Source organism: Haliotis rufescens, unplaced genomic scaffold (genome assembly GCF_023055435.1).
Source record: "Haliotis rufescens isolate VD_foot unplaced genomic scaffold, xgHalRufe1.0.p SCAF_90, whole genome shotgun sequence".
NCBI lineage: Eukaryota > Metazoa > Mollusca > Gastropoda > Lepetellida > Haliotidae > Haliotis > Haliotis rufescens.
In genome coordinates, this window is record NW_025964384.1 from 72,994 (window position 1) to 100,436 (window position 27,443).

Here is a 27,443-nt window from a genome sequence, read left to right on the forward strand (position 1 = left end):
ATGGCGTAAAAGTCATGCATCTGAAAAAAATCGAATCGCTGATGTATTTATAGTTCGGCCTCAAGTCATGATTTTTTATGCAATTGCGCCAATATTTTTCATGAGGGTCGACCATGTAAGAATGCATCCACACACCAAATGTTTTAGTTCTGAAACTAATACTTTGGAGAATAGCTCTCATGGCGTAAAAGTCATGCATGTGAAAAAAATCGAATCGCTGATGTATTTATAGTTCGGCCTCAAGTCATGATTTTTTATGCAATTGCGCCAATATTTTTCATGAGGGTCGACCATGTAAGAATGCATCCGAAACACCAAATGTTTTAGTTCTGAAACTAATACTTTGGAGAATAGCTCTCATGGCTTTAAAGTCATGTATGTGAACAAATTCGAATCGCTGATGTATTTATAGTTCGGCCTCAAGTCATGATTTTTTATGCAATTGCGCCAATATTTTTTCATGAGGGTCGACCATGTAAGAATGCATCCACACACCAAATGTTTTAGTTCTGAAACTAATGCTTTTGAAAATAGCTCGCATGGCGTAAAAGTCATGCATCTGAAAAAAATCGAATCGCTGATGTATTTATAGTTCGGCCTCAAGTCATGATTTTTTATGCAATTGCGCCAATATTTTTCATGAGGGTCGACCATGTAAGAATGCATCCGAAACACCAAATGTTTTAGTTCTGAAACTAATACTTTGGAGAATAGCTCTCATGGCGTAAAAGTCATGCATGTGAAAAAAATCGAATCGCTGATGTATTTATAGTTCGGCCTCAAGTCATGATTTTTTATGCAATTGCGCCAATATTTTTCATGAGGGTCGACCATGTAAGAATGCATCCGAAACACCAAATGTTTTAGTTCTGAAACTAATACTTTGGAGAATAGCTCTCATGGCTTTAAAGTCATGTATGTGAACAAATTCGAATCGCTGATGTATTTATAGTTCGGCCTCAAGTCATGATTTTTTATGCAATTGCGCCAATATTTTTTCATGAGGGTCGACCATGTAAGAATGCATCCACACACCAAATGTTTTAGTTCTGAAACTAATGCTTTTGAAAATAGCTCGCATGGCGTAAAAGTCATGCATCTGAAAAAAATCGAATCGCTGATGTATTTATAGTTCGGCCTCAAGTCATGATTTTTTATGCAATTGCGCCAATATATTCATGAGGGTCGACCATGTAAGAATGCATCCGAAACACCAAATGTTTTAGTTCTGAAACTAATACTTTGGAGAATAGCTCTCATGGCTTTAAAGTCATGTATGTGAACAAATTCGAATCGCTGATGTATTTATAGTTCGGCCTCAAGTCATGATTTTTTATGCAATTGCGCCAATATTTTTTCATGAGGGTCGACCATGTAAGAATGCATCCACACACCAAATGTTTTAGTTCTGAAACTAATGCTTTTGAAAATAGCTCGCATGGCGTAAAAGTCATGCATCTGAAAAAAATCGAATCGCTGATGTATTTATAGTTCGGCCTCAAGTCATGATTTTTTATGCAATTGCGCCAATATTTTTCATGAGGGTCGACCATGTAAGAATGCATCCACACACCAAATGTTTTAGTTCTGAAACTAATGCTTTTGAAAATAGCTCGCATGGCGTAAAAGTCATGCATCTGAAAAAAATCGAATCGCTGATGTATTTATAGTTCGGCCTCAAGTCATGATTTTTTATGCAATTGCGCCAATATATTCATGAGGGTCGACCATGTAAGAATGCATCCGAAACACCAAATGTTTTAGTTCTGAAACTAATACTTTGGAGAATAGCTCTCATGGCTTTAAAGTCATGTATGTGAACAAATTCGAATCGCTGATGTATTTATAGTTCGGCCTCAAGTCATGATTTTTTATGCAATTGCGCCAATATTTTTTCATGAGGGTCGACCATGTAAGAATGCATCCACACACCAAATGTTTTAGTTCTGAAACTAATGCTTTTGAAAATAGCTCGCATGGCGTAAAAGTCATGCATCTGAAAAAAATCGAATCGCTGATGTATTTATAGTTCGGCCTCAAGTCATGATTTTTTATGCAATTGCGCCAATATTTTTCATGAGGGTCGACCATGTAAGAATGCATCCGAAACACCAAATGTTTTAGTTCTGAAACTAATACTTTGGAGAATAGCTCTCATGGCTTTAAAGTCATGTATGTGAACAAATTCGAATCGCTGATGTATTTATAGTTCGGCCTCAAGTCATGATTTTTTATGCAATTGCGCCAATATTTTTTCATGAGGGTCGACCATGTAAGAATGCATCCACACACCAAATGTTTTAGTTCTGAAACTAATGCTTTTGAAAATAGCTCGCATGGCGTAAAAGTCATGCATCTGAAAAAAATCGAATCGCTGATGTATTTATAGTTCGGCCTCAAGTCATGATTTTTTATGCAATTGCGCCAATATATTCATGAGGGTCGACCATGTAAGAATGCATCCGAAACACCAAATGTTTTAGTTCTGAAACTAATACTTTGGAGAATAGCTCTCATGGCTTTAAAGTCATGTATGTGAACAAATTCGAATCGCTGATGTATTTATAGTTCGGCCTCAAGTCATGATTTTTTATGCAATTGCGCCAATATTTTTTCATGAGGGTCGACCATGTAAGAATGCATCCACACACCAAATGTTTTAGTTCTGAAACTAATGCTTTTGAAAATAGCTCGCATGGCGTAAAAGTCATGCATCTGAAAAAAATCGAATCGCTGATGTATTTATAGTTCGGCCTCAAGTCATGATTTTTTATGCAATTGCGCCAATATATTCATGAGGGTCGACCATGTAAGAATGCATCCGAAACACCAAATGTTTTAGTTCTGAAACTAATACTTTGGAGAATAGCTCTCATGGCTTTAAAGTCATGTATGTGAACAAATTCGAATCGCTGATGTATTTATAGTTCGGCCTCAAGTCATGATTTTTTATGCAATTGCGCCAATATTTTTTCATGAGGGTCGACCATGTAAGAATGCATCCACACACCAAATGTTTTAGTTCTGAAACTAATGCTTTTGAAAATAGCTCGCATGGCGTAAAAGTCATGCATCTGAAAAAAATCGAATCGCTGATGTATTTATAGTTCGGCCTCAAGTCATGATTTTTTATGCAATTGCGCCAATATTTTTCATGAGGGTCGACCATGTAAGAATGCATCCGAAACACCAAATGTTTTAGTTCTGAAACTAATACTTTGGAGAATAGCTCTCATGGCGTAAAAGTCATGCATGTGAAAAAAATCGAATCGCTGATGTATTTATAGTTCGGCCTCAAGTCATGATTTTTTATGCAATTGCGCCAATATTTTTCATGAGGGTCGACCATGTAAGAATGCATCCGAAACACCAAATGTTTTAGTTCTGAAACTAATACTTTGGAGAATAGCTCTCATGGCGTAAAAGTCATGTATGTGAACAAATTCGAATCGCTGATGTATTTATAGTTCGGCCTCAAGTCATGATTTTTTATGCAATTGCGCCAATATTTTTTCATGAGGGTCGACCATGTAAGAATGCATCCACACACCAAATGTTTTAGTTCTGAAACTAATGCTTTTGAAAATAGCTCGCATGGCGTAAAAGTCATGCATCTGAAAAAAATCGAATCGCTGATGTATTTATAGTTCGGCCTCAAGTCATGATTTTTTATGCAATTGCGCCAATATTTTTCATGAGGGTCGACCATGTAAGAATGCATCCACACACCAAAAGTTTTAGTTCTGAAACTAATACTTTGGAGAATAGCTCTCATGGCGTAAAAGTCATGTATGTGAACAAATTCGAATCGCTGATGTATTTATAGTTCGGCCTCAAGTCATGATTTTTTATGCAATTGCGCCAATATTTTTTCATGAGGGTCGACCATGTAAGAATGCATCCACACACCAAATGTTTTAGTTCTGAAACTAATGCTTTTGAAAATAGCTCGCATGGCGTAAAAGTCATGCATCTGAAAAAAATCGAATCGCTGATGTATTTATAGTTCGGCCTCAAGTCATGATTTTTTATGCAATTGCGCCAATATTTTTCATGAGGGTCGACCATGTAAGAATGCATCCACACACCAAAAGTTTTAGTTCTGAAACTAATACTTTGGAGAATAGCTCTCATGGCGTAAAAGTCATGTATGTGAAAAAAATCGAATCGCTGATGTATTTATAGTTCGGCCTCAAGTCATGATTTTTTATGCAATTGCGCCAATATTTTTCATGAGGGTCGACCATGTAAGAATGCATCCGAAACACCAAATGTTTTAGTTCTGAAACTAATACTTTGGAGAATAGCTCTCATGGCGTAAAAGTCATGCATCTGAAAAAAATCGAATCGCTGATGTATTTATAGTTCGGCCTCAAGTCATGATTTTTTATGCAATTGCGCCAATATTTTTCATGAGGGTCGACCATGTAAGAATGCATCCGAAACACCAAATGTTTTAGTTCTGAAACTAATACTTTGGAGAATAGCTCTCATGGCTTTAAAGTCATGTATGTGAACAAATTCGAATCGCTGATGTATTTATAGTTCGGCCTCAAGTCATGATTTTTTATGCAATTGCGCCAATATTTTTTCATGAGGGTCGACCATGTAAGAATGCATCCACACACCAAATGTTTTAGTTCTGAAACTAATGCTTTTGAAAATAGCTCGCATGGCGTAAAAGTCATGCATCTGAAAAAAATCGAATCGCTGATGTATTTATAGTTCGGCCTCAAGTCATGATTTTTTATGCAATTGCGCCAATATTTTTCATGAGGGTCGACCATGTAAGAATGCATCCACACACCAAATGTTTTAGTTCTGAAACTAATACTTTGGAGAATAGCTCTCATGGCGTAAAAGTCATGCATGTGAAAAAAATCGAATCGCTGATGTATTTATAGTTCGGCCTCAAGTCATGATTTTTTATGCAATTGCGCCAATATTTTTCATGAGGGTCGACCATGTAAGAATGCATCCGAAACACCAAATGTTTTAGTTCTGAAACTAATACTTTGGAGAATAGCTCTCATGGCTTTAAAGTCATGTATGTGAACAAATTCGAATCGCTGATGTATTTATAGTTCGGCCTCAAGTCATGATTTTTTATGCAATTGCGCCAATATTTTTTCATGAGGGTCGACCATCTAGAATGCATCCACACACCAAATGTTTTAGTTCTGAAACTAATGCTTTTGAAAATAGCTCGCATGGCGTAAAAGTCATGCATCTGAAAAAAATCGAATCGCTGATGTATTTATAGTTCGGCCTCAAGTCATGATTTTTTATGCAATTGCGCCAATATTTTTCATGAGGGTCGACCATGTAAGAATGCATCCACACACCAAAAGTTTTAGTTCTGAAACTAATACTTTGGAGAATAGCTCTCATGGCGTAAAAGTCATGTATGTGAAAAAATTCGAATCGCTGATGTATTTATAGTTCGGCCTCAAGTCATGATTTTTTATGCAATTGCGCCAATAGTTTTCATGAGGGTCGACCATGTAAGAATGCATCCACACACCAAATGTTTTAGTTCTGAAACTAATACTTTGGAGAATAGCTCTCATGGCGTTAAAGTCATGTATGTGAAAAAAATCGAATCGCTGATGTATTTATAGTTCGGCCTCAAGTCATGATTTTTTATGCAATTGCGCCAATATTTTTCATGAGGGTCGACCATGTAAGAATGCATCCACACACCAAATGTTTTAGTTCTGAAACGAATCCTTTTGAAAATAGCTCGCATGGCGTAAAAGTCATGTATGTGAAAAAATTCGAATCGCTGATGTATTTATAGTTCGGCCTCAAGTCATGATTTTTTATGCAATTGCGCCAATATTTTTCATGAGGGTCGACCATGTAAGAATGCATCCGAAACACCAAATGTTTTAGTTCTGAAACTAATACTTTGGAGAATAGCTCTCATGGCGTAAAAGTCATGCATGTGAAAAAAATCGAATCGCTGATGTATTTATAGTTCGGCCTCAAGTCATGATTTTTTATGCAATTGCGCCAATAGTTTTCATGAGGGTCGACCATGTAAGAATGCATCCGAAACACCAAATGTTTTAGTTCTGAAACTAATACTTTGGAGAATAGCTCTCATGGCGTTAAAGTCATGTATGTGAAAAAAATCGAATCGCTGATGTATTTATAGTTCGGCCTCAAGTCATGATTTTTTATGCAATTGCGCCAATATTTTTCATGAGGGTCGACCATGTAAGAATGCATCCACACACCAAATGTTTTAGTTCTGAAACGAATCCTTTTGAAAATAGCTCGAATGGCGTAAAAGTCATGCATGTGAAAAAATTCGAATCGCTGATGTATTTATAGTTCGGCCTCAAGTCATGATTTTTTATGCAATTGCGCCAATATTTTTCATGAGGGTCGACCATGTAAGAATGCATCCACACACCAAATGTTTTAGTTCTGAAACTAATACTTTGGAGAATAGCTCTCATGGCGTAAAAGTCATGTATGTGAAAAAAATCGAATCGCTGATGTATTTATAGTTCGGCCTCAAGTCATGATTTTTTATGCAATTGCGCCAATATTTTTCATGAGGGTCGACCATGTAAGAATGCATCCGAAACACCAAATGTTTTAGTTCTGAAACTAATACTTTGGAGAATAGCTCTCATGGCGTAAAAGTCATGCATGTGAAAAAAATCGAATCGCTGATGTATTTATAGTTCGGCCTCAAGTCATGATTTTTTATGCAATTGCGCCAATATTTTTCATGAGGGTCGACCATGTAAGAATGCATCCGAAACACCAAATGTTTTAGTTCTGAAACTAATACTTTGGAGAATAGCTCTCATGGCTTTAAAGTCATGTATGTGAACAAATTCGAATCGCTGATGTATTTATAGTTCGGCCTCAAGTCATGATTTTTTATGCAATTGCGCCAATATTTTTTCATGAGGGTCGACCATGTAAGAATGCATCCACACACCAAATGTTTTAGTTCTGAAACTAATGCTTTTGAAAATAGCTCGCATGGCGTAAAAGTCATGCATCTGAAAAAAATCGAATCGCTGATGTATTTATAGTTCGGCCTCAAGTCATGATTTTTTATGCAATTGCGCCAATATTTTTCATGAGGGTCGACCATGTAAGAATGCATCCACACACCAAGTGTTTTAGTTCTGAAACTAATATTTTGGAGAATAGCTCTCATGGCGTAAAAGTCATGTATGTGAAAAAAATCGAATCGCTGATGTATTTATAGTTCGGCCTCAAGTCATGATTTTTTATGCAATTGCGCCAATATTTTTCATGAGGGTCGACCATGTAAGAATGCATCCACACACCAAATGTTTTAGTTCTGAAACTAATACTTTGGAGAATAGCTCTCATGGCGTTAAAGTCATGCATGTGAAAAAAATCGAATCGCTGATGTATTTATAGTTCGGCCTCAAGTCATGATTTTTTATGCAATTGCGCCAATATTTTTCATGAGGGTCGACCATGTAAGAATGCATCCACACACCAAATGTTTTAGTTCTGAAACGAATCCTTTTGAAAATAGCTCGCATGGCGTAAAAGTCATGTATGTGAAAAAATTCGAATCGCTGATGTATTTATAGTTCGGCCTCAAGTCATGATTTTTTATGCAATTGCGCCAATATTTTTCATGAGGGTCGACCATGTAAGAATGCATCCACACACCAAATGTTTTAGTTCTGAAACTAATACTTTGGAGAATAGCTCTCATGGCGTAAAAGTCATGTATGTGAAAAAAATCGAATCGCTGATGTATTTATAGTTCGGCCTCAAGTCATGATTTTTTATGCAATTGCGCCAATATTTTTCATGAGGGTCGACCATGTAAGAATGCATCCGAAACACCAAATGTTTTAGTTCTGAAACTAATGCTTTGGAGAATAGCTCTCATGGCGTAAAAGTCATGCATGTGAAAAAAATCGAATCGCTGATGTATTTATAGTTCGGCCTCAAGTCATGATTTTTTATGCAATTGCGCCAATATTTTTCATGAGGGTCGACCATGTAAGAATGCATCCGAAACACCAAATGTTTTAGTTCTGAAACTAATACTTTGGAGAATAGCTCTCATGGCTTTAAAGTCATGTATGTGAACAAATTCGAATCGCTGATGTATTTATAGTTCGGCCTCAAGTCATGATTTTTTATGCAATTGCGCCAATATTTTTTCATGAGGGTCGACCATGTAAGAATGCATCCACACGCCAAATGTTTTAGTTCTGAAACTAATACTTTGGAGAATAGCTCTCATGGCGTAAAAGTCATGCATGTGAAAAAAATCGAATCGCTGATGTATTTATAGTTCGGCCTCAAGTCATGATTTTTTATGCAATTGCGCCAATAGTTTTCATGAGGGTCGACCATGTAAGAATGCATCCAAAACACCAAATGTTTTAGTTCTGAAACTAATACTTTGGAGAATAGCTCTCATGGCGTTAAAGTCATGTATGTGAAAAAAATCGAATCGCTGATGTATTTATAGTTCGGCCTCAAGTCATGATTTTTTATGCAATTGCGCCAATATTTTTCATGAGGGTCGACCATGTAAGAATGCATCCACACACCAAATGTTTTAGTTCTGAAACGAATCCTTTTGAAAATAGCTCGAATGGCGTAAAAGTCATGCATGTGAAAAAATTCGAATCGCTGATGTATTTATAGTTCGGCCTCAAGTCATGATTTTTTATGCAATTGCGCCAATATTTTTCATGAGGGTCGACCATGTAAGAATGCATCCACACACCAAATGTTTTAGTTCTGAAACTAATACTTTGGAGAATAGCTCTCATGGCGTAAAAGTCATGTATGTGAAAAAAATCGAATCGCTGATGTATTTATAGTTCGGCCTCAAGTCATGATTTTTTATGCAATTGCGCCAATATTTTTCATGAGGGTCGACCATGTAAGAATGCATCCACACACCAAATGTTTTAGTTCTGAAACGAATCCTTTTGAAAATAGCTCGAATGGCGTAAAAGTCATGCATGTGAAAAAATTCGAATCGCTGATGTATTTATAGTTCGGCCTCAAGTCATGATTTTTTATGCAATTGCGCCAATATTTTTCATGAGGGTCGACCATGTAAGAATGCATCCACACACCAAATGTTTTAGTTCTGAAACTAATACTTTGGAGAATAGCTCTCATGGCGTAAAAGTCATGTATGTGAAAAAAATCGAATCGCTGATGTATTTATAGTTCGGCCTCAAGTCATGATTTTTTATGCAATTGCGCCAATATTTTTCATGAGGGTCGACCGTGTAAGAATGCATCCGAAACACCAAATGTTTTAGTTCTGAAACTAATACTTTGGAGAATAGCTCTCATGGCTTTAAAGTCATGTATGTGAACAAATTCGAATCGCTGATGTATTTATAGTTCGGCCTCAAGTCATGATTTTTTATGCAATTGCGCCAATATTTTTTCATGAGGGTCGACCATGTAAGAATGCATCCACACACCAAATGTTTTAGTTCTGAAACTAATGCTTTTGAAAATAGCTCGCATGGCGTAAAAGTCATGCATCTGAAAAAAATCGAATCGCTGATGTATTTATAGTTCGGCCTCAAGTCATGATTTTTTATGCAATTGCGCCAATATTTTTCATGAGGGTCGACCATGTAAGAATGCATCCACACACCAAAAGTTTTAGTTCTGAAACTAATACTTTGGAGAATAGCTCTCATGGCGTAAAAGTCATGCATGTGAAAAAAATCGAATCGCTGATGTATTTATCGTTCGGCCTCAAGTCATGATTTTTTATGCAATTGCGCCAATATTTTTCATGAGGGTCGACCATGTAAGAATGCATCCACACACTAAATGTTTTAGTTCTGAAACTAATGCTTTTGAAAATAGCTCCCATGGCGTAAAAGTCATGTATGTGAAAAAAATCGAATCGCTGATGTATTTATAGTTCGGCCTCAAGTCATGATTTTTTATGCAATTGCGCCAATATTTTTCATGAGGGTCGACCATGTAAGAATGCATCCGAAACACCAAATGTTTTAGTTCTGAAACTAATACTTTGGAGAATAGCTCTCATGGCGTAAAAGTCATGCATGTGAAAAAAATCGAATCGCTGATGTATTTATAGTTCGGCCTCAAGTCATGATTTTTTATGCAATTGCGCCAATATTTTTCATGAGGGTCGACCATGTAAGAATGCATCCGAAACACCAAATGTTTTAGTTCTGAAACTAATACTTTGGAGAATAGCTCTCATGGCTTTAAAGTCATGTATGTGAACAAATTCGAATCGCTGATGTATTTATAGTTCGGCCTCAAGTCATGATTTTTTATGCAATTGCGCCAATATTTTTTCATGAGGGTCGACCATGTAAGAATGCATCCACACACCAAATGTTTTAGTTCTGAAACTAATGCTTTTGAAAATAGCTCGCATGGCGTAAAAGTCATGCATCTGAAAAAAATCGAATCGCTGATGTATTTATAGTTCGGCCTCAAGTCATGATTTTTTATGCAATTGCGCCAATATTTTTCATGAGGGTCGACCATGTAAGAATGCATCCACACACCAAGTGTTTTAGTTCTGAAACTAATATTTTGGAGAATAGCTCTCATGGCGTAAAAGTCATGTATGTGAAAAAAATCGAATCGCTGATGTATTTATAGTTCGGCCTCAAGTCATGATTTTTTATGCAATTGCGCCAATATTTTTCATGAGGGTCGACCATGTAAGAATGCATCCACACACCAAATGTTTTAGTTCTGAAACTAATACTTTGGAGAATAGCTCTCATGGCGTTAAAGTCATGCATGTGAAAAAAATCGAATCGCTGATGTATTTATAGTTCGGCCTCAAGTCATGATTTTTTATGCAATTGCCCCAATATTTTTCATGAGGGTCGACCATGTAAGAATGCATCCACACACCAAATGTTTTAGTTCTGAAACGAATCCTTTTGAAAATAGCTCGCATGGCGTAAAAGTCATGTATGTGAAAAAATTCGAATCGCTGATGTATTTATAGTTCGGCCTCAAGTCATGATTTTTTATGCAATTGCGCCAATAGTTTTCATGAGGGTCGACCATGTAAGAATGCATCCACACACCAAATGTTTTAGTTCTGAAACTAATACTTTGGAGAATAGCTCTCATGGCGTAAAAGTCATGTATGTGAAAAAAATCGAATCGCTGATGTATTTATAGTTCGGCCTCAAGTCATGATTTTTTATGCAATTGCGCCAATATTTTTCATGAGGGTCGACCATGTAAGAATGCATCCGAAACACCAAATGTTTTAGTTCTGAAACTAATGCTTTGGAGAATAGCTCTCATGGCGTAAAAGTCATGCATGTGAAAAAAATCGAATCGCTGATGTATTTATAGTTCGGCCTCAAGTCATGATTTTTTATGCAATTGCGCCAATATTTTTCATGAGGGTCGACCATGTAAGAATGCATCCGAAACACCAAATGTTTTAGTTCTGAAACTAATACTTTGGAGAATAGCTCTCATGGCTTTAAAGTCATGTATGTGAACAAATTCGAATCGCTGATGTATTTATAGTTCGGCCTCAAGTCATGATTTTTTATGCAATTGCGCCAATATTTTTTCATGAGGGTCGACCATGTAAGAATGCATCCACACGCCAAATGTTTTAGTTCTGAAACTAATACTTTGGAGAATAGCTCTCATGGCGTAAAAGTCATGCATGTGAAAAAAATCGAATCGCTGATGTATTTATAGTTCGGCCTCAAGTCATGATTTTTTATGCAATTGCGCCAATAGTTTTCATGAGGGTCGACCATGTAAGAATGCATCCAAAACACCAAATGTTTTAGTTCTGAAACTAATACTTTGGAGAATAGCTCTCATGGCGTTAAAGTCATGTATGTGAAAAAAATCGAATCGCTGATGTATTTATAGTTCGGCCTCAAGTCATGATTTTTTATGCAATTGCGCCAATATTTTTCATGAGGGTCGACCATGTAAGAATGCATCCACACACCAAATGTTTTAGTTCTGAAACGAATCCTTTTGAAAATAGCTCGAATGGCGTAAAAGTCATGCATGTGAAAAAATTCGAATCGCTGATGTATTTATAGTTCGGCCTCAAGTCATGATTTTTTATGCAATTGCGCCAATATTTTTCATGAGGGTCGACCATGTAAGAATGCATCCACACACCAAATGTTTTAGTTCTGAAACTAATACTTTGGAGAATAGCTCTCATGGCGTAAAAGTCATGTATGTGAAAAAAATCGAATCGCTGATGTATTTATAGTTCGGCCTCAAGTCATGATTTTTTATGCAATTGCGCCAATATTTTTCATGAGGGTCGACCATGTAAGAATGCATCCACACACCAAATGTTTTAGTTCTGAAACGAATCCTTTTGAAAATAGCTCGAATGGCGTAAAAGTCATGCATGTGAAAAAATTCGAATCGCTGATGTATTTATAGTTCGGCCTCAAGTCATGATTTTTTATGCAATTGCGCCAATATTTTTCATGAGGGTCGACCATGTAAGAATGCATCCACACACCAAATGTTTTAGTTCTGAAACTAATACTTTGGAGAATAGCTCTCATGGCGTAAAAGTCATGTATGTGAAAAAAATCGAATCGCTGATGTATTTATAGTTCGGCCTCAAGTCATGATTTTTTATGCAATTGCGCCAATATTTTTCATGAGGGTCGACCGTGTAAGAATGCATCCGAAACACCAAATGTTTTAGTTCTGAAACTAATACTTTGGAGAATAGCTCTCATGGCTTTAAAGTCATGTATGTGAACAAATTCGAATCGCTGATGTATTTATAGTTCGGCCTCAAGTCATGATTTTTTATGCAATTGCGCCAATATTTTTTCATGAGGGTCGACCATGTAAGAATGCATCCACACACCAAATGTTTTAGTTCTGAAACTAATGCTTTTGAAAATAGCTCGCATGGCGTAAAAGTCATGCATCTGAAAAAAATCGAATCGCTGATGTATTTATAGTTCGGCCTCAAGTCATGATTTTTTATGCAATTGCGCCAATATTTTTCATGAGGGTCGACCATGTAAGAATGCATCCACACACCAAAAGTTTTAGTTCTGAAACTAATACTTTGGAGAATAGCTCTCATGGCGTAAAAGTCATGCATGTGAAAAAAATCGAATCGCTGATGTATTTATCGTTCGGCCTCAAGTCATGATTTTTTATGCAATTGCGCCAATATTTTTCATGAGGGTCGACCATGTAAGAATGCATCCACACACTAAATGTTTTAGTTCTGAAACTAATGCTTTTGAAAATAGCTCTCATGGCGTAAAAGTCATGTATGTGAAAAAAATCGAATCGCTGATGTATTTATAGTTCGGCCTCAAGTCATGATTTTTTATGCAATTGCGCCAATATTTTTTCATGAGGGTCGACCATGTAAGAATGCATCCACACGCCAAATGTTTTAGTTCTGAAACTAATGCTTTTGAAAATAGCTCCCATGGCGTAAAAGTCATGTATGTGAAAAAAATCGAATCGCTGATGTATTTATAGTTCGGCCTTAAGTCATGATTTTTTATGCAATTGCGCCAATATTTTTTCATGAGGGTCGACCATGTAAGAATGCATCCACACGCCAAATGTTTTAGTTCTGAAACTAATACTTTGGAGAATAGCTCTCATGGCGTAAAAGTCATGCATGTGAAAAAAATCGAATCGCTGATGTATTTATAGTTCGGCCTCAAGTCATGATTTTTTATGCAATTGCGCCAATAGTTTTCATGAGGGTCGACCATGTAAGAATGCATCCAAAACACCAAATGTTTTAGTTCTGAAACTAATACTTTGGAGAATAGCTCTCATGGCGTTAAAGTCATGTATGTGAAAAAAATCGAATCGCTGATGTATTTATAGTTCGGCCTCAAGTCATGATTTTTTATGCAATTGCGCCAATATTTTTCATGAGGGTCGACCATGTAAGAATGCATCCACACACCAAATGTTTTAGTTCTGAAACGAATCCTTTTGAAAATAGTTCGAATGGCGTAAAAGTCATGCATGTGAAAAAATTCGAATCGCTGATGTATTTATAGTTCGGCCTCAAGTCATGATTTTTTATGCAATTGCGCCAATATTTTTCATGAGGGTCGACCATGTAAGAATGCATCCACACACCAAATGTTTTAGTTCTGAAACTAATACTTTGGAGAATAGCTCTCATGGCGTAAAAGTCATGTATGTGAAAAAAATCGAATCGCTGATGTATTTATAGTTCGGCCTCAAGTCATGATTTTTTATGCAATTGCGCCAATATTTTTCATGAGGGTCGACCATGTAAGAATGCATCCACACACCAAATGTTTTAGTTCTGAAACGAATCCTTTTGAAAATAGCTCGAATGGCGTAAAAGTCATGCATGTGAAAAAATTCGAATCGCTGATGTATTTATAGTTCGGCCTCAAGTCATGATTTTTTATGCAATTGCGCCAATATTTTTCATGAGGGTCGACCATGTAAGAATGCATCCACACACCAAATGTTTTAGTTCTGAAACTAATACTTTGGAGAATAGCTCTCATGGCGTAAAAGTCATGTATGTGAAAAAAATCGAATCGCTGATGTATTTATAGTTCGGCCTCAAGTCATGATTTTTTATGCAATTGCGCCAATATTTTTCATGAGGGTCGACCATGTAAGAATGCATCCACACACCAAATGTTTTAGTTCTGAAACGAATCCTTTTGAAAATAGCTCGAATGGCGTAAAAGTCATGCATGTGAAAAAATTCGAATCGCTGATGTATTTATAGTTCGGCCTCAAGTCATGATTTTTTATGCAATTGCGCCAATATTTTTCATGAGGGTCGACCATGTAAGAATGCATCCACACACCAAATGTTTTAGTTCTGAAACTAATACTTTGGAGAATAGCTCTCATGGCGTAAAAGTCATGTATGTGAAAAAAATCGAATCGCTGATGTATTTATAGTTCGGCCTCAAGTCATGATTTTTTATGCAATTGCGCCAATATTTTTCATGAGGGTCGACCATGTAAGAATGCATCCGAAACACCAAATGTTTTAGTTCTGAAACTAATACTTTGGAGAATAGCTCTCATGGCGTAAAAGTCATGCATGTGAAAAAAATCGAATCGCTGATGTATTTATAGTTCGGCCTCAAGTCATGATTTTTTATGCAATTGCGCCAATATTTTTCATGAGGGTCGACCATGTAAGAATGCATCCGAAACACCAAATGTTTTAGTTCTGAAACTAATACTTTGGAGAATAGCTCTCATGGCTTTAAAGTCATGTATGTGAACAAATTCGAATCGCTGATGTATTTATAGTTCGGCCTCAAGTCATGATTTTTTATGCAATTGCGCCAATATTTTTTCATGAGGGTCGACCATGTAAGAATGCATCCACACACCAAATGTTTTAGTTCTGAAACTAATGCTTTTGAAAATAGCTCGCATGGCGTAAAAGTCATGCATCTGAAAAAAATCGAATCGCTGATGTATTTATAGTTCGGCCTCAAGTCATGATTTTTTATGCAATTGCGCCAATATTTTTCATGAGGGTCGACCATGTAAGAATGCATCCACACACCAAATGTTTTAGTTCTGAAACTAATACTTTGGAGAATAGCTCTCATGGCGTAAAAGTCATGCATGTGAAAAAAATCGAATCGCTGATGTATTTATAGTTCGGCCTCAAGTCATGATTTTTTATGCAATTGCGCCAATATTTTTCATGAGGGTCGACCATGTAAGAATGCATCCACACACCAAATGTTTTAGTTCTGAAACGAATCCTTTTGAAAATAGCTCGAATGGCGTAAAAGTCATGCATGTGAAAAAATTCGAATCGCTGATGTATTTATAGTTCGGCCTCAAGTCATGATTTTTTATGCAATTGCGCCAATATTTTTCATGAGGGTCGACCATGTAAGAATGCATCCACACACCAAATGTTTTAGTTCTGAAACTAATACTTTGGAGAATAGCTCTCATGGCGTAAAAGTCATGTATGTGAAAAAAATCGAATCGCTGATGTATTTATAGTTCGGCCTCAAGTCATGATTTTTTATGCAATTGCGCCAATATTTTTCATGAGGGTCGACCATGTAAGAATGCATCCACACACCAAATGTTTTAGTTCTGAAACGAATCCTTTTGAAAATAGCTCTCATGGCGTAAAAGTCATGCATGTGAAAAAATTCGAATCGCTGATGTATTTATAGTTCGGCCTCAAGTCATGATTTTTTATGCAATTGCGCCAATATTTTTCATGAGGGTCGACCATGTAAGAATGCATCCACACACCAAATGTTTTAGTTCTGAAACTAATACTTTGGAGAATAGCTCTCATGGCGTAAAAGTCATGTATGTGAAAAAAATCGAATCGCTGATGTATTTATAGTTCGGCCTCAAGTCATGATTTTTTATGCAATTGCGCCAATATTTTTCATGAGGGTCGACCATGTAAGAATGCATCCGAAACACCAAATGTTTTAGTTCTGAAACTAATACTTTGGAGAATAGCTCTCATGGCGTAAAAGTCATGCATGTGAAAAAAATCGAATCGCTGATGTATTTATAGTTCGGCCTCAAGTCATGATTTTTTATGCAATTGCGCCAATATTTTTCATGAGGGTCGACCATGTAAGAATGCATCCGAAACACCAAATGTTTTAGTTCTGAAACTAATACTTTGGAGAATAGCTCTCATGGCTTTAAAGTCATGTATGTGAACAAATTCGAATCGCTGATGTATTTATAGTTCGGCCTCAAGTCATGATTTTTTATGCAATTGCGCCAATATTTTTTCATGAGGGTCGACCATGTAAGAATGCATCCACACACCAAATGTTTTAGTTCTGAAACTAATGCTTTTGAAAATAGCTCGCATGGCGTAAAAGTCATGCATCTGAAAAAAATCGAATCGCTGATGTATTTATAGTTCGGCCTCAAGTCATGATTTTTTATGCAATTGCGCCAATATTTTTCATGAGGGTCGACCATGTAAGAATGCATCCACACACCAAATGTTTTAGTTCTGAAACTAATACTTTGGAGAATAGCTCTCATGGCGTAAAAGTCATGCATGTGAAAAAAATCGAATCGCTGATGTATTTATAGTTCGGCCTCAAGTCATGATTTTTTATGCAATTGCGCCAATATTTTTCATGAGGGTCGACCATGTAAGAATGCATCCGAAACACCAAATGTTTTAGTTCTGAAACTAATACTTTGGAGAATAGCTCTCATGGCTTTAAAGTCATGTATGTGAACAAATTCGAATCGCTGATGTATTTATAGTTCGGCCTCAAGTCATGATTTTTTATGCAATTGCGCCAATATTTTTCATGAGGGTCGACCATGTAAGAATGCATCCACACACCAAATGTTTTAGTTCTGAAACGAATCCTTTTGAAAATAGCTCGAATGGCGTAAAAGTCATGCATGTGAAAAAAATCGAATCGCTGATGTATTTATAGTTCGGCCTCAAGTCATGATTTTTTATGCAATTGCGCCAATATTTTTCATGAGGGTCGACCATGTAAGAATGCATCCACACACCAAATGTTTTAGTTCTGAAACTAATACTTTGGAGAATAGCTCTCATGGCGTAAAAGTCATGTATGTGAAAAAAATCGAATCGCTGATGTATTTATAGTTCGGCCTCAAGTCATGATTTTTTATGCAATTGCGCCAATATTTTTCATGAGGGTCGACCATGTAAGAATGCATCCGAAACACCAAATGTTTTAGTTCTGAAACTAATACTTTGGAGAATAGCTCTCATGGCTTTAAAGTCATGTATGTGAACAAATTCGAATCGCTGATGTATTTATAGTTCGGCCTCAAGTCATGATTTTTTATGCAATTGCGCCAATATTTTTCATGAGGGTCGACCATGTAAGAATGCATCCACACACCAAATGTTTTAGTTCTGAAACTAATACTTTGGAGAATAGCTCTCATGGCGTAAAAGTCATGCATGTGAAAAAAATCGAATCGCTGATGTATTTATAGTTCGGCCTCAAGTCATGATTTTTTATGCAATTGCGCCAATATTTTTCATGAGGGTCGACCATGTAAGAATGCATCCGAAACACCAAATGTTTTAGTTCTGAAACTAATACTTTGGAGAATAGCTCTCATGGCTTTAAAGTCATGTATGTGAACAAATTCGAATCGCTGATGTATTTATAGTTCGGCCTCAAGTCATGATTTTTTATGCAATTGCGCCAATATTTTTCATGAGGGTCGACCATGTAAGAATGCATCCACACACCAAATGTTTTAGTTCTGAAACGAATCCTTTTGAAAATAGCTCGAATGGCGTAAAAGTCATGCATGTGAAAAAATTCGAATCGCTGATGTATTTATAGTTCGGCCTCAAGTCATGATTTTTTATGCAATTGCGCCAATATTTTTCATGAGGGTCGACCATGTAAGAATGCATCCACACACCAAATGTTTTAGTTCTGAAACTAATACTTTGGAGAATAGCTCTCATGGCGTAAAAGTCATGTATGTGAAAAAAATCGAATCGCTGATGTATTTATAGTTCGGCCTCAAGTCATGATTTTTTATGCAATTGCGCCAATATTTTTCATGAGGGTCGACCATGTAAGAATGCATCCGAAACACCAAATGTTTTAGTTCTGAAACTAATACTTTGGAGAATAGCTCTCATGGCTTTAAAGTCATGTATGTGAACAAATTCGAATCGCTGATGTATTTATAGTTCGGCCTCAAGTCATGATTTTTTATGCAATTGCGCCAATATTTTTTCATGAGGGTCGACCATGTAAGAATGCATCCACACACCAAATGTTTTAGTTCTGAAACTAATGCTTTTGAAAATAGCTCGCATGGCGTAAAAGTCATGCATCTGAAAAAAATCGAATCGCTGATGTATTTATAGTTCGGCCTCAAGTCATGATTTTTTATGCAATTGCGCCAATATTTTTCATGAGGGTCGACCATGTAAGAATGCATCCACACACCAAAAGTTTTAGTTCTGAAACTAATACTTTGGAGAATAGCTCTCATGGCGTAAAAGTCATGTATGTGAAAAAATTCGAATCGCTGATGTATTTATCGTTCGGCCTCAAGTCATGATTTTTTATGCAATTGCGCCAATATTTTTCATGAGGGTCGACCATGTAAGAATGCATCCACACACTAAATGTTTTAGTTCTGAAACTAATGCTTTTGAAAATAGCTCCCATGGCGTAAAAGTCATGTATGTGAAAAAAATCGAATCGCTGATGTATTTATAGTTCGGCCTCAAGTCATGATTTTTTATGCAATTGCGCCAATATTTTTTCATGAGGGTCGACCATGTAAGAATGCATCCACACGCCAAATGTTTTAGTTCTGAAACTAATGCTTTTGAAAATAGCTCCCATGGCGTAAAAGTCATGTATGTGAAAAAAATCGAATCGCTGATGTATTTATAGTTCGGCCTTAAGTCATGATTTTTTATGCAATTGCGCCAATATTTTTTCATGAGGGTCGACCATGTAAGAATGCATCCACACGCTAAATGTTTTAGTTCTGAAACTAATACTTTGGAGAATAGCTCTCATGGCGTAAAAGTCATGCATGTGAAAAAAATCGAATCGCTGATGTATTTATAGTTCGGCCTCAAGTCATGATTTTTTATGCAATTGCGCCAATAGTTTTCATGAGGGTCGACCATGTAAGAATGCATCCAAAACACCAAATGTTTTAGTTCTGAAACTAATACTTTGGAGAATAGCTCTCATGGCGTTAAAGTCATGCATGTGAAAAAAATCGAATCGCTGATGTATTTATAGTTCGGCCTCAAGTCATGATTTTTTATGCAATTGCGCCAATATTTTTCATGAGGGTCGACCATGTAAGAATGCATCCACACACCAAATGTTTTAGTTCTGAAACGAATCCTTTTGAAAATAGCTCGAATGGCGTAAAAGTCATGCATGTGAAAAAATTCGAATCGCTGATGTATTTATAGTTCGGCCTCAAGTCATGATTTTTTATGCAATTGCGCCAATATTTTTCATGAGGGTCGACCATGTAAGAATGCATCCACACACCAAATGTTTTAGTTCTGAAACTAATACTTTGGAGAATAGCTCTCATGGCGTAAAAGTCATGTATGTGAAAAAAATCGAATCGCTGATGTATTTATAGTTCGGCCTCAAGTCATGATTTTTTATGCAATTGCGCCAATATTTTTCATGAGGGTCGACCATGTAAGAATGCATCCACACACCAAATGTTTTAGTTCTGAAACTAATACTTTGGAGAATAGCTCTCATGGCGTAAAAGTCATGTATGTGAAAAAAATCGAATCGCTGATGTATTTATAGTTCGGCCTCAAGTCATGATTTTTTATGCAATTGCGCCAATATTTTTCATGAGGGTCGACCATGTAAGAATGCATCCACACACCAAATGTTTTAGTTCTGAAACGAATCCTTTTGAAAATAGCTCTCATGGCGTAAAAGTCATGCATGTGAAAAAATTCGAATCGCTGATGTATTTATAGTTCGGCCTCAAGTCATGATTTTTTATGCAATTGCGCCAATATTTTTCATGAGGGTCGACCATGTAAGAATGCATCCACACACCAAATGTTTTAGTTCTGAAACTAATACTTTGGAGAATAGCTCTCATGGCGTAAAAGTCATGTATGTGAAAAAAATCGAATCGCTGATGTATTTATAGTTCGGCCTCAAATCATGATTTTTTATGCAATTGCGCCAATATTTTTCATGAGGGTCGACCATGTAAGAATGCATCCGAAACACCAAATGTTTTAGTTCTGAAACTAATACTTTGGAGAATAGCTCTCATGGCGTAAAAGTCATGCATGTGAAAAAAATCGAATCGCTGATGTATTTATAGTTCGGCCTCAAGTCATGATTTTTTATGCAATTGCGCCAATAGTTTTCATGAGGGTCGACCATGTAAGAATGCATCCAAAACACCAAATGTTTTAGTTCTGAAACTAATACTTTGGAGAATAGCTCTCATGGCGTTAAAGTCATGCATGTGAAAAAAATCGAATCGCTGATGTATTTATAGTTCGGCCTCAAGTCATGATTTTTTATGCAATTGCGCCAATATTTTTCATGAGGGTCGACCATGTAAGAATGCATCCACACACCAAATGTTTTAGTTCTGAAACGAATCCTTTTGAAAATAGCTCGAATGGCGTAAAAGTCATGCATGTGAAAAAATTCGAATCGCTGATGTATTTATAGTTCGGCCTCAAGTCATGATTTTTTATGCAATTGCGCCAATATTTTTCATGAGGGTCGACCATGTAAGAATGCATCCACACACCAAATGTTTTAGTTCTGAAACTAATACTTTGGAGAATAGCTCTCATGGCGTAAAAGTCATGTATGTGAAAAAAATCGAATCGCTGATGTATTTATAGTTCGGCCTCAAGTCATGATTTTTTATGCAATTGCGCCAATATTTTTCATGAGGGTCGACCATGTAAGAATGCATCCACACACCAAATGTTTTAGTTCTGAAACGAATCCTTTTGAAAATAGCTCGAATGGCGTAAAAGTCATGCATGTGAAAAAATTCGAATCGCTGATGTATTTATAGTTCGGCCTCAAGTCATGATTTTTTATGCAATTGCGCCAATATTTTTCATGAGGGTCGACCATGTAAGAATGCATCCACACACCAAATGTTTTAGTTCTGAAACTAATACTTTGGAGAATAGCTCTCATGGCGTAAAAGTCATGTATGTGAAAAAAATCGAATCGCTGATGTATTTATAGTTCGGCCTCAAGTCATGATTTTTTATGCAATTGCGCCAATATTTTTCATGAGGGTCGACCATGTAAGAATGCATCCACACACCAAATGTTTTAGTTCTGAAACGAATCCTTTTGAAAATAGCTCGAATGGCGTAAAAGTCATGCATGTGAAAAAATTCGAATCGCTGATGTATTTATAGTTCGGCCTCAAGTCATGATTTTTTATGCAATTGCGCCAATATTTTTCATGAGGGTCGACCATGTAAGAATGCATCCACACACCAAATGTTTTAGTTCTGAAACTAATACTTTGGAGAATAGCTCTCATGGCGTAAAAGTCATGTATGTGAAAAAAATCGAATCGCTGATGTATTTATAGTTCGGCCTCAAATCATGATTTTTTATGCAATTGCGCCAATATTTTTCATGAGGGTCGACCATGTAAGAATGCATCCGAAACACCAAATGTTTTAGTTCTGAAACTAATACTTTGGAGAATAGCTCTCATGGCGTAAAAGTCATGCATGTGAAAAAAATCGAATCGCTGATGTATTTATAGTTCGGCCTCAAGTCATGATTTTTTATGCAATTGCGCCAATAGTTTTCATGAGGGTCGACCATGTAAGAATGCATCCAAAACACCAAATGTTTTAGTTCTGAAACTAATACTTTGGAGAATAGCTCTCATGGCGTTAAAGTCATGCATGTGAAAAAAATCGAATCGCTGATGTATTTATAGTTCGGCCTCAAGTCATGATTTTTTATGCAATTGCGCCAATATTTTTCATGAGGGTCGACCATGTAAGAATGCATCCACACACCAAATGTTTTAGTTCTGAAACGAATCCTTTTGAAAATAGCTCGAATGGCGTAAAAGTCATGCATGTGAAAAAATTCGAATCGCTGATGTATTTATAGTTCGGCCTCAAGTCATGATTTTTTATGCAATTGCGCCAATATTTTTCATGAGGGTCGACCATGTAAGAATGCATCCACACACCAAATGTTTTAGTTCTGAAACTAATACTTTGGAGAATAGCTCTCATGGCGTAAAAGTCATGTATGTGAAAAAAATCGAATCGCTGATGTATTTATAGTTCGGCCTCAAGTCATGATTTTTTATGCAATTGCGCCAATATTTTTCATGAGGGTCGACCATGTAAGAATGCATCCACACACCAAATGTTTTAGTTCTGAAACGAATCCTTTTGAAAATAGCTCGAATGGCGTAAAAGTCATGCATGTGAAAAAATTCGAATCGCTGATGTATTTATAGTTCGGCCTCAAGTCATGATTTTTTATGCAATTGCGCCAATATTTTTCATGAGGGTCGACCATGTAAGAATGCATCCACACACCAAATGTTTTAGTTCTGAAACTAATACTTTGGAGAATAGCTCTCATGGCGTAAAAGTCATGTATGTGAAAAAAATCGAATCGCTGATGTATTTATAGTTCGGCCTCAAGTCATGATTTTTTATGCAATTGCGCCAATATTTTTCATGAGGGTCGACCATGTAAGAATGCATCCGAAACACCAAATGTTTTAGTTCTGAAACTAATACTTTGGAGAATAGCTCTCATGGCGTAAAAGTCATGCATGTGAAAAAAATCGAATCGCTGATGTATTTATAGTTCGGCCTCAAGTCATGATTTTTTATGCAATTGCGCCAATAGTTTTCATGAGGGTCGACCATGTAAGAATGCATCCAAAACACCAAATGTTTTAGTTCTGAAACTAATACTTTGGAGAATAGCTCTCATGGCTTTAAAGTCATGTATGTGAACAAATTCGAATCGCTGATGTATTTATAGTTCGGCCTCAAGTCATGATTTTTTATGCAATTGCGCCAATATTTTTCATGAGGGTCGACCATGTAAGAATGCATCCACACACCAAATGTTTTAGTTCTGAAACGAATCCTTTTGAAAATAGCTCGAATGGCGTAAAAGTCATGCATGTGAAAAAATTCGAATCGCTGATGTATTTATAGTTCGGCCTCAAGTCATGATTTTTTATGCAATTGCGCCAATATTTTTCATGAGGGTCGACCATGTAAGAATGCATCCACACACCAAATGTTTTAGTTCTGAAACTAATACTTTGGAGAATAGCTCTCATGGCGTAAAAGTCATGTATGTGAAAAAAATCGAATCGCTGATGTATTTATAGTTCGGCCTCAAGTCATGATTTTTTATGCAATTGCGCCAATATTTTTCATGAGGGTCGACCATGTAAGAATGCATCCGAAACACCAAATGTTTTAGTTCTGAAACTAATACTTTGGAGAATAGCTCTCATGGCTTTAAAGTCATGTATGTGAACAAATTCGAATCGCTGATGTATTTATAGTTCGGCCTCAAGTCATGATTTTTTATGCAATTGCGCCAATATTTTTTCATGAGGGTCGACCATGTAAGAATGCATCCACACACCAAATGTTTTAGTTCTGAAACTAATGCTTTTGAAAATAGCTCGCATGGCGTAAAAGTCATGCATCTGAAAAAAATCGAATCGCTGATGTATTTATAGTTCGGCCTCAAGTCATGATTTTTTATGCAATTGCGCCAATATTTTTCATGAGGGTCGACCATGTAAGAATGCATCCACACACCAAAAGTTTTAGTTCTGAAACTAATACTTTGGAGAATAGCTCTCATGGCGTAAAAGTCATGTATGTGAAAAAATTCGAATCGCTGATGTATTTATCGTTCGGCCTCAAGTCATGATTTTTTATGCAATTGCGCCAATATTTTTCATGAGGGTCGACCATGTAAGAATGCATCCACACACTAAATGTTTTAGTTCTGAAACTAATGCTTTTGAAAATAGCTCCCATGGCGTAAAAGTCATGTATGTGAAAAAAATCGAATCGCTGATGTATTTATAGTTCGGCCTCAAGTCATGATTTTTTATGCAATTGCGCCAATATTTTTTCATGAGGGTCGACCATGTAAGAATGCATCCACACGCCAAATGTTTTAGTTCTGAAACTAATGCTTTTGAAAATAGCTCCCATGGCGTAAAAGTCATGTATGTGAAAAAAATCGAATCGCTGATGTATTTATAGTTCGGCCTTAAGTCATGATTTTTTATGCAATTGCGCCAATATTTTTTCATGAGGGTCGACCATGTAAGAATGCATCCACACGCTAAATGTTTTAGTTCTGAAACTAATACTTTGGAGAATAGCTCTCATGGCGTAAAAGTCATGCATGTGAAAAAAATCGAATCGCTGATGTATTTATAGTTCGGCCTCAAGTCATGATTTTTTATGCAATTGCGCCAATAGTTTTCATGAGGGTCGACCATGTAAGAATGCATCCAAAACACCAAATGTTTTAGTTCTGAAACTAATACTTTGGAGAATAGCTCTCATGGCGTTAAAGTCATGCATGTGAAAAAAATCGAATCGCTGATGTATTTATAGTTCGGCCTCAAGTCATGATTTTTTATGCAATTGCGCCAATATTTTTCATGAGGGTCGACCATGTAAGAATGCATCCACACACCAAATGTTTTAGTTCTGAAACGAATCCTTTTGAAAATAGCTCGAATGGCGTAAAAGTCATGCATGTGAAAAAATTCGAATCGCTGATGTATTTATAGTTCGGCCTCAAGTCATGATTTTTTATGCAATTGCGCCAATATTTTTCATGAGGGTCGACCATGTAAGAATGCATCCACACACCAAATGTTTTAGTTCTGAAACTAATACTTTGGAGAATAGCTCTCATGGCGTAAAAGTCATGTATGTGAAAAAAATCGAATCGCTGATGTATTTATAGTTCGGCCTCAAGTCATGATTTTTTATGCAATTGCGCCAATATTTTTCATGAGGGTCGACCATGTAAGAATGCATCCACACACCAAATGTTTTAGTTCTGAAACTAATACTTTGGAGAATAGCTCTCATGGCGTAAAAGTCATGTATGTGAAAAAAATCGAATCGCTGATGTATTTATAGTTCGGCCTCAAGTCATGATTTTTTATGCAATTGCGCCAATATTTTTCATGAGGGTCGACCATGTAAGAATGCATCCACACACCAAATGTTTTAGTTCTGAAACGAATCCTTTTGAAAATAGCTCTCATGGCGTAAAAGTCATGCATGTGAAAAAATTCGAATCGCTGATGTATTTATAGTTCGGCCTCAAGTCATGATTTTTTATGCAATTGCGCCAATATTTTTCATGAGGGTCGACCATGTAAGAATGCATCCACACACCAAATGTTTTAGTTCTGAAACTAATACTTTGGAGAATAGCTCTCATGGCGTAAAAGTCATGTATGTGAAAAAAATCGAATCGCTGATGTATTTATAGTTCGGCCTCAAATCATGATTTTTTATGCAATTGCGCCAATATTTTTCATGAGGGTCGACCATGTAAGAATGCATCCGAAACACCAAATGTTTTAGTTCTGAAACTAATACTTTGGAGAATAGCTCTCATGGCGTAAAAGTCATGCATGTGAAAAAAATCGAATCGCTGATGTATTTATAGTTCGGCCTCAAGTCATGATTTTTTATGCAATTGCGCCAATAGTTTTCATGAGGGTCGACCATGTAAGAATGCATCCAAAACACCAAATGTTTTAGTTCTGAAACTAATACTTTGGAGAATAGCTCTCATGGCGTTAAAGTCATGCATGTGAAAAAAATCGAATCGCTGATGTATTTATAGTTCGGCCTCAAGTCATGATTTTTTATGCAATTGCGCCAATATTTTTCATGAGGGTCGACCATGTAAGAATGCATCCACACACCAAATGTTTTAGTTCTGAAACGAATCCTTTTGAAAATAGCTCGAATGGCGTAAAAGTCATGCATGTGAAAAAATTCGAATCGCTGATGTATTTATAGTTCGGCCTCAAGTCATGATTTTTTATGCAATTGCGCCAATATTTTTCATGAGGGTCGACCATGTAAGAATGCATCCACACACCAAATGTTTTAGTTCTGAAACTAATACTTTGGAGAATAGCTCTCATGGCGTAAAAGTCATGTATGTGAAAAAAATCGAATCGCTGATGTATTTATAGTTCGGCCTCAAGTCATGATTTTTTATGCAATTGCGCCAATATTTTTCATGAGGGTCGACCATGTAAGAATGCATCCACACACCAAATGTTTTAGTTCTGAAACGAATCCTTTTGAAAATAGCTCGAATGGCGTAAAAGTCATGCATGTGAAAAAATTCGAATCGCTGATGTATTTATAGTTCGGCCTCAAGTCATGATTTTTTATGCAATTGCGCCAATATTTTTCATGAGGGTCGACCATGTAAGAATGCATCCACACACCAAATGTTTTAGTTCTGAAACTAATACTTTGGAGAATAGCTCTCATGGCGTAAAAGTCATGTATGTGAAAAAAATCGAATCGCTGATGTATTTATAGTTCGGCCTCAAGTCATGATTTTTTATGCAATTGCGCCAATATTTTTCATGAGGGTCGACCATGTAAGAATGCATCCACACACCAAATGTTTTAGTTCTGAAACGAATCCTTTTGAAAATAGCTCGAATGGCGTAAAAGTCATGCATGTGAAAAAATTCGAATCGCTGATGTATTTATAGTTCGGCCTCAAGTCATGATTTTTTATGCAATTGCGCCAATATTTTTCATGAGGGTCGACCATGTAAGAATGCATCCACACACCAAATGTTTTAGTTCTGAAACTAATACTTTG